The sequence below is a fragment of the Salvelinus fontinalis genome, chromosome 18 (assembly GCF_029448725.1).
Source record: "Salvelinus fontinalis isolate EN_2023a chromosome 18, ASM2944872v1, whole genome shotgun sequence".
In the NCBI taxonomy this organism is placed as follows: domain Eukaryota; kingdom Metazoa; phylum Chordata; class Actinopteri; order Salmoniformes; family Salmonidae; genus Salvelinus; species Salvelinus fontinalis.
Genome location: NC_074682.1, coordinates 34,357,311 through 34,371,481, shown reverse-complemented (window position 1 = coordinate 34,371,481; position 14,171 = coordinate 34,357,311). Strand labels below are relative to the sequence as shown.

At 41.7% G+C, this 14,171-nt stretch overlaps 1 protein-coding gene across 6 annotated transcripts in view; it reads left to right on the top strand.

Annotated features, from left to right (window-relative positions):
- LOC129815364 (E3 ubiquitin-protein ligase NRDP1-like) overlaps positions 1–3,039 on the top strand; it is a 28,815-nt gene extending 25,776 nt beyond the window's left edge. For 2 of the 6 annotated variants that reach the window (XR_008753416.1, XR_008753417.1), the window contains exons 11-15: positions 1,148–1,258; positions 1,361–1,434; positions 1,531–1,605; positions 2,024–2,142; positions 2,243–3,038. The gene's annotated coding sequence lies outside the window, so the exon portion shown is untranslated. Of the gene's footprint in view, positions 1–1,147; positions 1,259–1,360; positions 1,435–1,530; positions 1,606–2,023; positions 2,143–2,242 lie in introns of all 6 variants that reach the window. The other 4 variants (XR_008753414.1, XR_008753415.1, XR_008753418.1 and 1 more) reach the window with 4 other exon arrangements.
- The last annotated feature ends 11,132 nt before the right edge of the window (positions 3,040–14,171 follow it).

Sequence of the window (14,171 nt, the reverse complement as noted above, 5' to 3'; positions counted from 1 at the left end):
ATCAATATAGTTGATCCAATATTCTGCCTATGGAAGAGAGTTGCACATTGTTGATACTGCCAACAACATGCAAAAACAACAAAACATTTCCAAAGAGAAATGCTTAAGAGTGTTTTTTTTCTTCTCTCCCGATCAGTATACAAGTACACCGTCCATGGTCGCTATGCCAACAAGAACCTTGATCCATCAAATCAAACTTTATTTGTCACATGCGTCGAATACAATGTGTAGACCTTACCGTGAAATGCTTACTGACAAGCCCTTAACCAACAGTGCAGTTCAAGAAAGAGTTAAGAAAATAATATTTACCAAATGAACTAAATAAAAAATAATAATAAGTAACACAATAAAATAAAAATGATGAGGCTATATACAGGGGGTACCGGTACCGAGTCAATGTGCGGGGTAACAGGTTAGTCGAGGTCATTTGTACATGTAGGTATGGGTGAAGTGATAATAAACAACGAGTAGCAGCAGTGTAAAAAACAAATGGAGGGGGGTCAATGTAAATAGTCCTGTGGACATTTGATTAATTGTTCAGCAGTCTTACGGCTTGGGGGTAGAAGCTGTTAAGGAGCCTTTTGGTCCTAGACTTGGCGTTCCGGTACCGCTTTCCGTGTGGTAGCAAAGACAACAGTCTATGACTTGGGTGACTGGAGTTTTTGGAAAAAAATTGGGCTTTCCTCTGACACCGCCTAGTATATTGGTCCTGGATGGCAGGAAGCTTGGCCCCAGTGATGTACTGGGCCGCGCACACTACCCTCTGGAGCGCCTTAAGGTCAGATGCCGAGCAGTCACCAAACCAGGCGGTGATGCAACCGGTCAAGATGCTCTCGATGGGGCAGCTGTACAACTTTTTGAGGATCTGGGGACCCATGCCAAATCTTTTCAGTCTCCTGAGGGGAAAAAGGTGTTGTCATGTCCTCTTCACTACTGTCTTGGTGTGTTTGCGGCCAAACATTCGTTAAATCCAAAAAACAGATTGGGGTGAGGCTCAAAAGAGTTCTTATGTTCTTCACATTTCAATGTAAAATTATGATTTTACATTTTGATTCATCTGCGCACCTGATCACTTTTATGTAAATTTCAAGAATGTGTTTTCAGTCAGCGAAATTGAATCTTGCTCTGGTCCCTCTGTCTGCTCCAGGTGCCGGCTCATGGCTGGGTCATTGCTGACTGTGACTCCAGTAAGTGTCCCTTCTGCAACAAGAAGATCAAGACCCTGGCAGTGAAGCACTGGGTGTGGTGCCAACAAATGGTGAGTGTGTGTGTGTGTGTGTGTGTGCGTGCGTGTTTACTTGCTTGAATGTATGTGTACATTAACACATTCATATTTTCTCCTCCCCATCTCCCTTTGCAGATTGCTCCAATTCCAGACACCCACCCTCTTCTGGTGTTTGTGAACCCAAAGAGTGGAGGGAAGCAGGGGGAGAGGTAAGAACAGCAGGACAGACATAAAATATCTCCTAGCCTGCACTAATAGCATGTTGTCCTGTGAGGGAATATCATGTCATGGCATGTATGTTTCAGAGTGATGAGGAAGTTCCACTATTTATTGAACCCACGGCAGGTCATCAACTTCTCTGACGGAGGACCTGGACCCCGGTAAATACAAGTGCAGTTTGACCATCTCAGGGTGGGAGGGAAGTGGACTGTACTATTACATAACTATCTGTTATGTCCTTGTTATGACAGTAACTGTCTTATGTCGAAGGGTTCATGTAAAGTGCTACCTTTTTTTAACCAATTTCCAATTTGGAGATCTGTGTGACATATTTAGTTAAATTATATCTTAATTCTTATTATCTTATTATCCACTATGAATGTGTATCATTGTGTGCTCTTGCTTCGGCTTGCTCTTTGGGGTTTGGGCCGGGTGACTAAAAACACTTTGTGACAACTGCTGATGTAAATGGTGGGGTTGAGGAGAGCTCATTGGTTCCTATGGACCTCTGGCATGTGCGGGGGTTTCAAAGCGTATGACAATGTATAGTATTTTTATGTGTTCTGTTCCCTACCACAGACCCGAGTGACAAGCGGATTGAGGTGGTGGGGTTGTCGGGCTATCGAAATGGGTCAGATCTATTCTGGGCTGAAGTGTGCTGGACACAGACTGGCTCAAACCTCACAGATCACTATCAGGTAGACTTTAATGCTCTATACACAAGTCTTAAAGGTTTTATGCCTTTTACCTTTTGTTAATTAAAATGGATCTGTCTCTCTGTCTTGTTGCCTTTCTCAGGACATATAAAGCACTGCCTATGTAGATTGATGGTGAGCCCTGGATGCAGCCTCCTTGCACGTGCTAATATTAATATACTTTTATACTTGATATAATAAATGTAATATATTGTATACTGTAATAAGTGAGGTTGGCCTTGAGTGTCACGCCCTGACTTTAGTTATATTTGTTTTCTTTATTTTTTGGTTAGGGTTAGGTCAGGGTGTGACAAGGGTGGTTTGTTTAGTTTTTTGTATTGTCTAGGGGTTTTTGTCTTGTCTAGGGTTTTTCTTTATGGTGGCCTGAATTGCTTCCCAATCAGACAGCTGTTTCTCGTTGTCTCTGATTGGGGAGTCTATTTAGGTTGCCATTTTCCATGTTGGTTTTGTGGGTAGTTGTTTTCTGTTTTGTGTTGCTGCACCTTACAGGACTGTTTCGTTTTCGTTCCTTCTCCTTGTTATTTTGTTTAGTGTTCTGTTTTTTAATAAATATAACATGAACACTTACCACGCTGCGCATTCGTCCGACTACTCTTCATCCGACGACGAATATCGTTACATTGGGATCTTTATGACAAATTGAATTAGTGTGACAAAACTCAAGGCACATTTATTCTTAAGAAACATTGTTGATTTTGTCCTATATTTAAATTGTATTTAAATTGTATTTATTCTTTTCGTATTTATATTGTTTTTTTGTTGTTTGTTTTTTTAAATCCCAGCCCCCGTCCCCGCAGGAGGCCTTTTGCCTTTTGGTAGGCCGTCATTGTAAATATGAATTTGTTCTTAAACTGACTTGCCTAGTTAAATAAAGGTTAAATAAGAAATGTAATAAATAAATGTTGGCTTGTTTGTTTTCGCAGTGTCCCCAATTAGGCCCATTCTCATGACTCAAGATTGTTTCAGAAACACAATTTGATTTACTGGAGATCAGCATTTCCCAAACCCTCACCAGACAGACCACATTTTTGTTTTTGCCATACACTGACACACCAGACACAATTCATCTAGGGCTTAGTGATTACTTCATTACTTGAATCAGGTGTGTCAGTGTAGGGATAGAACAAAAATGTTTCCCTAACACCAGAGGGTATAGGGATAGACTGTGTTGTAGACTGTGACGGCATCGTAAAACCTCTTTATTTTACACCCTGTGTTTAGATCCACATCACACACAAGAACCAAGCCAACATGCTGATGGCTATACCTGCCTAACCGTTAGGCTTCTTCCACCTCAAAGGTCCAGGTGTAATGTTACGTTGTCCCTAGTTGCTGGTCTTGGGTCAGTTTTGCAGTTTTGCATTAATAGTTAAGGTTAAGATTGGGGAGGGGAAGCTGATCCTATATCTGTACCTAGGGGAAACTTCACCCAGGAACTTCACCCAATGGTCCATTGCCATAAAGAAACAGACATTTGAGTGGAAACATTCTGAATCATGTTCGTCTGAATTGCTTCCAGAAACACTACTAGCCATTAATTAACATTGAAGCTCAACTCATTTCAGTGAACAAAGAACTCTAACTAACCCAGGCTTTTGTTGATTTGAGTAGGTTCCTTATGTTAAGCTTGATATCTGCTTATTGTTATAATTTATAATTCAATTCCATGAGTTGGATTACTATTATGCCTTATTGTTTTGTCTCATTACAGTAATAGACCTCCTGTTTGTTTACCAGTTTCCTATAGCATTTTCACAACAAATGTTTTTTTATCCATATTGATTAATGCGAAATGCCAATAGTCTGTGTCGCTATAATTGTTGTTCACTGTCATAAATCTAATTAAGTACGTTTGACTTCCTCAGCAAATGTCCTGTAGTGTCGACAGATCAGACAGCTGAGGGTATCATTAGGATTGCCCGACATTCAGAAGCTCACTTCCTCTTTATTGCTGACCTCATCTTTCTCTGCTTAGTGAGGCTGCTTCCAAACCACAACTACTGAGATGCTGTCCTCATGAAAAAGAGACATGGCTTTTCTCATAAAAAATAATAGTATGTGTATTCATGTATCTACCATGGTAAGAGATCTTTTTTTTAAAGACCTTGAAAAACAGACAGCAATTTTATCTCCGCCTTTCTCAAGGTCAGTTACCAGAGGGATATCGTTGTACGTGACTGAATGTAGTTTTATAAAGGGTGTCTAAGGCAGTTGAGCAGCTGTCATAGCGGTGCTGTGTAATCCTGAAAGGTTTTGTGTTTGTTGGCCATGGATTGGCTTTACCATGGGAGTCTTTCCACAGAGTCAGCATGGATGGAGGGCAGGGCCTGCTATTCCCGGTCCGGGAGGGCTAGCCTGGCACCCTATTCCCCATGGGACCTGGCCAAAAGTAGTGCACAATATAGGGAATAGGGTGCCATTTGGGATGCATCCCTAGTATTCAGGAGGCTCCCTTAAAATGACTGCAACACTAGAGCTAGCTAGATGATGTTAGTGTTCCAATGTAACGTTGCATGTGAGAGGCCAAAATAGGTTGAAATAGAACAGTTCTATTACCCATGACACCCAAATAGCCTCTCTAATTGGAGATTTCCCGTCTTTACGCTGCACTGTTTAGTCACAACACTGTTCAGTCATAACGAGCAAATGAGAGTGCTAATTGAGTCATTAGTGGCGGAGGGATGCTGTAACTAGAACCAGCTGGAGTCTGATACCCCTAGAAATACACACTCCATCCTTCCAAAGGTCACATGAAAAGGGGAAGCTCTCCATATGTAGCATAGGGTACCTATTTGTGTGTCTGACTACATGTATACAGTACATTACATGGTATACTTTACCAAAAGAGAAGTATGTAGACGAGTAACGTGATCTGTAAATGAAGGTGCTAAGCTCACTTTTGGGGCCCCTTGACTCCTCAAACTTGGGAAGAACTCTTTCTAGGACAATTTGTGAGATTTTCTCTATGTGCATAGCTTGCTACAGGCTTCACTTCAAAAGTCATGGTTTGGATGGCTCCTTCTTTAAAGACAAGACAAATACTGCAGAACATGTCCTAGCCAACATATTTCCCTCAATGACAATTATATGTTATGACTCATGAGAGATCATAGAACCGAATAACTGGATACAAGTTAATTGGTCTTGATCAAATACGCTTTTTTCCCTCACTTATCCATGATATTGTTTTGGAAGCAATATTTGCTGATGGTTGTCAATGGAACAGCAAGATGGCACAGCCATCTCTCATTTGCCTATGATGACATCTGGTGGTGCATTTTATGGTACTCCCGAGTGACGCAGTGGTCTAAGGCACTACATCTCAGTGCTAGAAGCATCACTACAGACACCCTGGTTCGAATCCAGGCTGTATCACAACCGGCCGTGATTGGGAGTCCCATAGGCCCAGCGTCGTCCGTGTTTGGCCGGTGTAGGCCGTCATTGTAAATAAGAATTTGTTCTTAACTGACTTACCTAGTTAATTGAAGGTTAAATTTAAAAAAATAATGCTACAGGTGAGAAGCATTCGGTCAAAAAAATACAACAAAAAAATTTACAAATCCACTGTCACAGTTAAAGGGGAAAACAGTTCAATGGATACTATTCAGTTGGATTAAAGCTGATTTACTGTACCCACCTGGTCAGCTTCACTTAATGATATGCTGTATGAGTTAGTTACTGTGTACAAAGGATTTTCAAAGGGCATTTGTGAATGCTCTATAGATTAAAATACAGATTCATTGCTCTAGTCAAGGGACAATAGTTCATAGTTTTTTTTACTAAATGTAATGAATTATTTATCCAAATATACCATTACTCATTGCAGAGCCTTGATTTTTAACCTTGCCCTAACCCAGGCAGTAATGCTTTTCACATGAGGGGGCAGAATAGTGATGGTGGTGAAAGGCTGAATTGAGCTCTCAATTTCTAGCAGAATAAACAACAAAACTATCAGTTTTTTAACATCTGCCCAATTTACTGAAATATTTGAAACTCTTCACAACCTATGCTAACCTGATATAGTCTAGGGGGCATGCGGGGGGGTGTGGGGGGGACATGGGAGAGGGTAACAGGAGGTGTTGGGGTGGGGTGCAGGGGGTTCAGGCGGGGGGGCATAGGACAGGATTACGGGGGGCGTTGGGTTGCGGGGGGGCATGGGAGAGGGTTACGGGGGGCGTTGGGTTGGGGTGAGGGGGTGGGGCAAGGCTTATGTTACTCTGCCTTTTTTTATGGGAACACGTAGAGAAGTTTTCTACCAGAACATGACCCACCCCTTCCCCATCGCTCTCTCTTTCCGTGTCACCCCTACCCACCCCCTCTTTCCCCATATCTGTCTCTTTCAGTGCTTCCACCCTCTCTTTCCTCATCTCTCTCTCTCTCTTTCTACCCACCCCTAACTCCCTTTCTCTCTCTATCTGTCTCTCACCCACACTCTGACTTTCTCTCCCCCTTTCACACTCTATCTCTCTTTCCCTTTCTCTCTCTGCCCATAGTGGTGCCTAGAGACAGGGGAAATGCCCCCGTAACTCAAGTCCTTCAACTCACATGTCCACTCACAGGCACAGACACACTGATACGGCCCCTTAGTGTTGTTGGCCAGACACACAAACCGTCTATGTCTCAAGGTGCAGAACATGTTCAAACACTCAGACACATGAGTTACAGTATAGTGATTCATGCATCCCCTACATTTGGAACACTTAATACATAAAATACATCTAATTTTGGAACAGTTATCAAAATACATTCATGCCCTCTTTAATGCAAATATCATATCAAAGTGTGTGAATACTGTCTGGCTATCAGACATGACTGGCCAGGTATTTTATGTAGTGCCCAAATGGCACAGAGTTCAAGCACACTCATCAATCACATGCTACACTTGTTGACTAATCAGACTGATATACAGCCATGATGTTGAGCACCAGTTGTTAACCATGCGCCCATATCGAAATAAACCCCATACACATTATGAAGGAGGGGCAAAACATCCACTCAGCACATTTAGACCTTTGCCCCAGCTGCAGTCAAAAAGTAAGTGAAGCCTTGTTCACAAGTGACTCGATCCTTTTTTCTTGCATATCCAATTTGAATCTGTTCTTTTTCCTGCAGTCTGAATAGCCAAAAAGCATATGGAATCGGATATTTCAAGACATATTTGAAACCACCTTCGTAGGTGGTTTGAAATCGGATACAAATCTATAGCCGCCGGAAGTAGTTTGAGGGTTGGGGTGCTGAGATTCTTTTGTGGGGGGGGGGGGCTATATCGGTCTGCTAATACATGACTAGTAAAGGCCCAGTGCACTACTTTTGTGATTTATAATTTAAAAAAAATATTGATTACGTTTTTTCAGGGGGTGCACCCTCAGCGCCCCTACTTCCCACGGATATGTACAAATCTGATTCCTAGCCATGCGACTTGTCTGAATGGTCAAATCTGATTCATTTGCCCTCAAGGGGTTTTTAGACCCAGTATTTGGCATATCTTGTTGCTTGCTAGCTACTCTGTTGATAGTTTGACAAGAACATGTGGGAGCTAACTAGCTTGTTAATTGTTCACAAACAAATGAATGAATGTGCTAGAAAACTAAAAAGATACCTAGCTAGTTGGAACATCTAGAATGATCCAAACACACCAAGACAGTCGTGAAGAGGGCACGACAAAGCCTATTCCTCCTCAGGAAACTAAAAAGATTTGGCATGGGTCCTGAGATCCTCAAAAGGTTCTACAGCTGCAACATCGAGAGCATCCTGACTGGCAATTGCTCGGCCTCTGACTGCAAGGCACTACAGAGGGTAGTGCGTATAGCCCAGTATATCACTGGGGCTAAGCTGCCTGCCATTCAGGACCTGACGGTGTCAGAGGAAGACCCTAAAAATTGTCAAAGACCCCAGCCACCCCAGTCATAGACTGTTCTCTCTAATACCGCATGGCAAGCGGTACCGGAGTGCCAAGTCTAGGACAAAAAGGCTTCTCAACTGTTTTTACCTCCAAGCCATGAGACTCCTGAACAGGTAATCAAATGGTTACCCGGACTATTTGCATTGTGTGCCCCTCCTCTTTTTTATGCTGCTGCTACTCTCTGTTTATCATATATGCATAGTCACTTTAACTATACATTCATGTACATACTACCTCAATTGGGCCGACCAACCAGTGCTCCCGCACAATGGCTAACCGGGCTATCTGCATTGTGTCCCGCCACCCACCACCCGCCAACCCCTCTTTTACGCTACTGCTACTCTCTGTTCACCATATATGCATAGTCACTTTAACCATATCTACATGTACATACTACCTCAATCAGACTGACTAACCGGTGTCTGTATGTAGCCTCCCTACTTTTATGGACTCGCTACTGTATATAGGTTGTCTTTTTACTATTGTTTTATTTCTTTACTTATCTATTGTTCACCTAATACCTTTTTTGCACTATTGGTTAGAGCCTGTAAGTAAGCATTTAACTGTAAGGTCTACACCGGTTGTATTCGGCGCATGTAACAAATAAACTTTGATTTGATTTATCCTTTGAGAATTTAAAAGTGTTCTTACACTATGATTTTGAACATTCAAAGCAACTGGGAAACGTCGATGGCAGGCATTGTTGTCACCTTAGCTTGCTCTACAACTTCTGAGTGATAGGAAGCACAAGCACAGCCACGAAGTCATAAACCCTGTCTATTTCTACAATGTTAAACCTAAGCCTAACCTTAACCACACTGCTAACCCTAACATACTGTAGAATTCCATTCATTCCTATGGAGGGCAGTTCCTACTGGGGAGTGCCAATATGGCCGTCTGGTGGCTTTAAAATCTCTCAATAGAGCGCCACAGTGGTGGTGTCATAATACCCATAAAATCTAGCAGTCAAATAGGGTAATGGTCCCAATTGTTTTTCCACCATTCATTTTTTCCCATTGGGAATTTCAGAAACACTTAAAATAAGGTATGTGTTTCGTGTAGGCTTACCCTGGCGTGACGTTTTGATAACCATGTAAATCTCTCTCGAACAAGGTGACTTTCGTCTATATGTTAGTCTGTGTCAATTTAAAACTTGCACAAAACAGTTCACAGAATTGTCAATTTAAAGAAATGTAGCCAATTTATTCATTACTAGATTTAGCCTTCACTACATCTTACCTTTGTCTCGATTCGGCAGTCTTGTCCAGGCATCATGGCATTTGTAGTTCTTATGATAGCTACATTAGCAGCTAATTAACGTTTCATTTTGTGGGGATAAATACAGGCAAATATATTGATAAAAGTCCCCTTGTCCTAGAGAGATTTACACGGTTATCAAAACGTTACGCCAGGGTAAGCCTACATGAAACACAGCCCTTATTTTACGTGTTTCTAAAATCCCCTATGGGATAAATGAATGGTGGAAAAAATATTGGAACTATTTCCCTGTTGGACCGCTAGGTTTTATGGGTATTATGACTCATACTGTGCTACTCTATGGCCAATACATGTAGCATCAGCAATCCAGGGTTTATATGCCGTGTTCACATGCTAGTCGGAACTAGGAAACTCTGACTTGCTGATTTGTTGAACGCAGTACGTGTATGACAACAACCAGTTAGAAAGTCGGACATTTATGAGTTTCCTAGTTCTTACTAGCACGTGAGTCTAAATTACACAAAGTCTAAATTAGCTATATCATAAAATGTATTAAAACAAAAATGTGCTTTTTGGTCTTAATTTACCTGTATTTCTGCATAAATATGTCATAAAATGTGATCTGATCTTCATTTCAGCCACAGCAATAGACAAACACAGTCTGCTTAAACTAATAACACACAAACAATTATACGTTTTCATGTCTTTATTGAACACACCGTGTATGTGAACCCTTGGACTTAGTAACTGGTTGACCCTCCTTTTTGCAGCAATAACCTCAACCAAATATTTTCTGTAGTTGCAGATCAGACCTGCACAATGATCAGGAGAAATTTTGGACCATTACTCTTTACAAAACTATATCAGTTCAGCAATATTCTTGGGATGTCTGGTGTGAACCGCTCTCTTCGAGGTCATGCCACAGCATCTCAATTGGGTTGAAGTCAGAACTCCAGATGGCGTATTTTGTTCTGTTGAAGCTATTCTGTTGTTGATTTACTTCTGTGTTTTTTGTCGTTGTGCTCTTGCATCACCCAACATCTGTTGAGCTTCAATTGGCGGACAGATAGCCTAACATTCTCCTGCAAAATGTCTTGATAAACTTGGGAATTCATTTTTCTGTCGATGATAGCATGCTGTCCAGGCCCTGAGGCAGCAAAGCAGCCCCAAACCATGATGCTCCCTCCACCATACTTTACAGTGGGGATGAGGTTTTGATGTTGGTGTGCTGTGCAATTTTTTCCTCAAAATATAGTGTTGTGTGTTCCTTCCAAACAACTCAACTTTAGTTTCATCTGTCCACAGAATATTTTGCCAATGGCGTTGTGGACCATCCAGGTGCTCTTTAGCAAACTTCAAACGTACAGTAATGTTTTTTTTGGACAGCAGTGGCTTCTTCCATGGTGTTCTCCCATGAACACCATTCTTGTTTAGTGTTTTACGTATCATAGACTCGTCAACAGACATGTTAGCATGTTCCAGAGATTTCTGTAAGCCTTTAGCTGAAACTCTACGATTCTTCTTAACCTCATTAAGCATTTTGCTCTGTGCTCTTGCAGTCATCTTTATATACACTGCTCAACAAAAATAAAGGGAACACTTAAACAACACAATGTAACTCCAAGTCAATCACACTTCTGTGAAATCAAACTGTCCACTTAGGAAGCAACACTGATTGACAATACATTTCACATGCTGTTGTGCAAATGGAATAGACAAAAGGTGGAATAGACAAAAGGTCGAGAGCCGTACGTCCTCCGAAACACAACCCAACCAAGCCGCACTGCTTCTTGACACAATGCCCACAACCTGGAAGCCAGCCGCACCAACGTGTCGGAGGAAACACTGTTCACTTGGCGACCATGTCAGCGTGCACTGCGCCCGGCCCGCCACAGAAGTCACTAGTGCGCGATGGGACAAGGACATCCCTGCCGGCCAAACCTTCCCCTAACCCGGACGACGCTGGGCCAATTGTGCGCTTCCCCATGGGTCTCCAGGTCGTGGCTAGCTGCGACAGAGCCTGGACTCGAACCCAGAATATGGACTGATGAACATCAAGGCTTTTAGAGACACTTTTGTAACCATTTCCAGCTTTATGCAAGTCAACAATTCTTAATCTTAGGTATTTTGAGATCTATTTTGTTCAAGGCATGGTTCACATCAGGCAATGCCTCTTATGAATAGCAAACTCAAATTTTGTGAGTGTTTTTTATAGGGCAGGGCAGATCTAACCAACATCTCCAATCTTGTCTCATTGATTGGACTCCAGGTTAGCTGACTCATGACTCCAGTTAGCTTTTGGAGAAGTCATTAGCCTAGGGGTTCACATACTTTTTCCAACGTACACTGTGAAAGTTTAAATGATGTATTCAATAAAGACAAGAAAAATACAATAATTTGTGTGTTATTAGTTTAAGCACAATGTGTTTGTCTATGTTTGTGACTTAGACGAAGATCAGATCAAATTTGATGACCAATTTATGCAGAAATGCAGGTAATTCCAAAGGGTTCACATACTTTTTCTTGCCACTGTACAAACACCATATTATGATTACGGACTAAAATTTTAGGCTTGAACAAATCTTGTGTTGTAATTCTGACGTACAATAATACCTTTCAGAGTTTTGGCATTTTCATCTCACAAACAAGACAAAATCATACACCAAACAGCCTGTGAGGAGTGCTACGCGAACAAGCATAACACAGTATAAAAAAACGGAAGTCAGGGAAACCAGAAAGAGGTATTCTGCACGTTTTCAAGTTTAAAGTCTCCATTCTCTATTACTCCTCAGTTGAGTTTACTTCACATTTAGGTAGCTAATGTAATGGATTTGTTTGCCTGCGCAAGTCTAGACAGCACTAGCTGTATTATGCATACAACAGTGAAGTTTCAGTCCACTAGGTGTATTTCTACAGCATGGCCAACTTTTCAAAATATGACTAATTGATTATTGCACCATCCCATTCTCTGGGCTGTGTCTGCAATCCTAACCAGTAGTATATACCAGGAGTAATGAAACGTAGAAGAATAATAGATTTTTTGGTGAATCTATGAATTACGTATGACCACCAGAGTCTTTGCCACGCTAAATGTTTTTTTTATCTAATGTTTTGATGTTTATTTTATCACTCAAAATCTTGAAATGTTCCGTATTCACTGACCTTCATGTCTGAAAGTAATGATGGACTGTCGTTTCTCTTTGCTTATTTGAGCTATTCTTGCCATAATATGAACTTGGTATTTTATCCAAATAGGGCTTTCTGTATACCCCCCCTACCTTGTCACAACACAACTGATTGGCTCAAACGCATTAAGAAGGAAAGAAAGTCCACAAATTAACTTTAAACAAGGCACACCTGTTAATTGAAATGCATTCCAGGTGACTACCTCACAAAGTTGGTTGAGAGAATGCCAAGAGTGTGCAAAACCGTCATCAAGGCAAAGGGTGGCTACTTTAAAGAATCTAAAATATGAAATATATTTAGATTTGTTTAACACTTTTTTGGTTACTAAATGATTCCATGTGTGTTTTTTCATATTTTTGATGTCTTCACAGGGTTTTTCTTTAAAAATAAAGAAAAACCCTTGAATGATTAGGTGCTCTAAAACTTATGTCCGGTAGTGTAGACTACATGTATGTCTCAATAGGTTGATTAATTTCAGGGACCACAACTAATTCAATCTCTTCCCCCTAGATACACCCCCATGGCACTTCTGCTTTTGGCAACCGTGAGGAGGGATATTGTAGAAGATTTCTATTTATTTTATTTTATTTCACCTTTATATAACCAGGTAGGCTAGTTGAGAACAAGTTCTCATTTGCAACTGCGACCTGGCCAAGATAAAGCATAGCAGTGTGAACAGACAACAACACAGAGCTACACATGGAGTAAACAATAAACAAGTCAATAACACAGTAGGAGAAAAAAAGAAGAATAAAAAAGAGAATCTATAGGGGTGCGTCACTTGAGTGGGTTGAGTTACTGACGTAAACTTCCTGTCTGGGTTGGCGCCCCCCCTTGGTTGTGCTGTGATGGAGACCTTTGTGGGCTATACTCGGCCTTGTCTCAGGATTGTAAGTTGGTGGTTGAGGATATCCCTCTAGTGGTGTGGGGGCTGTGCTTTGGCAGAGTGGGTGGGGTTATATCCTTCCTGTTTGGCCCTGTCCGGGGGTTTCTTCGGATGGGGCCACAGTGTCTCCTGACCGCTCCTGTCTCAGCCTCCAGTATTTATGCTGCAGTAGTTTATGTGTCGGGGGGCTAGGGTCAGTTGGTTATACCTGGAATACTTCTCCTGTCTTATCCAGTGTCCTGTGTGAATTTAAGTATGCTCTCTCTAATTCTCTCGTTCTCTCTTTCTCTCTGAGAACCTGAGCCCTAGGACCATACGTCAGGACTACCGGGCATGCTGACACCTTGCTGTCCCCAGTCCGCCCGGCCTTGCTGTTATTCCAGTTTCAACTGTTTCTGCCTGCGGTTACGAAACCCCTACCTGTCCCAGACCTGCTGTTTTCAACTCTTAATGATCGGCTATGAAAAGCCAACTGAGATTTATTCCTGATTATTATTTGACCATGCTTGTCATTTATGAACATTTTGAAAATCTTGGCTCTCTCTAATTTTCTCCTTCTCTCTTTCTTTCTCTCGGAGGACCTGGGCCCTAGGACCATGCATCGGGACTGCCGCCCGTGGTGACTCCTTGCTGTCCCCAGTCCGCCTGGCCTTGCTGCTATTCCAGTTTCAGCTGTTCTGCCTGCGGTTATGGAACCGCCACCTGTCCCAGACCTGTTGTTTTTCAACTCTTAATGATCAGCTATGAAAAGCCAACTGAAAATTATTCATGATTATTATTTGACCATGCTTGTCACTTATGAACATTTTTGAACATCTT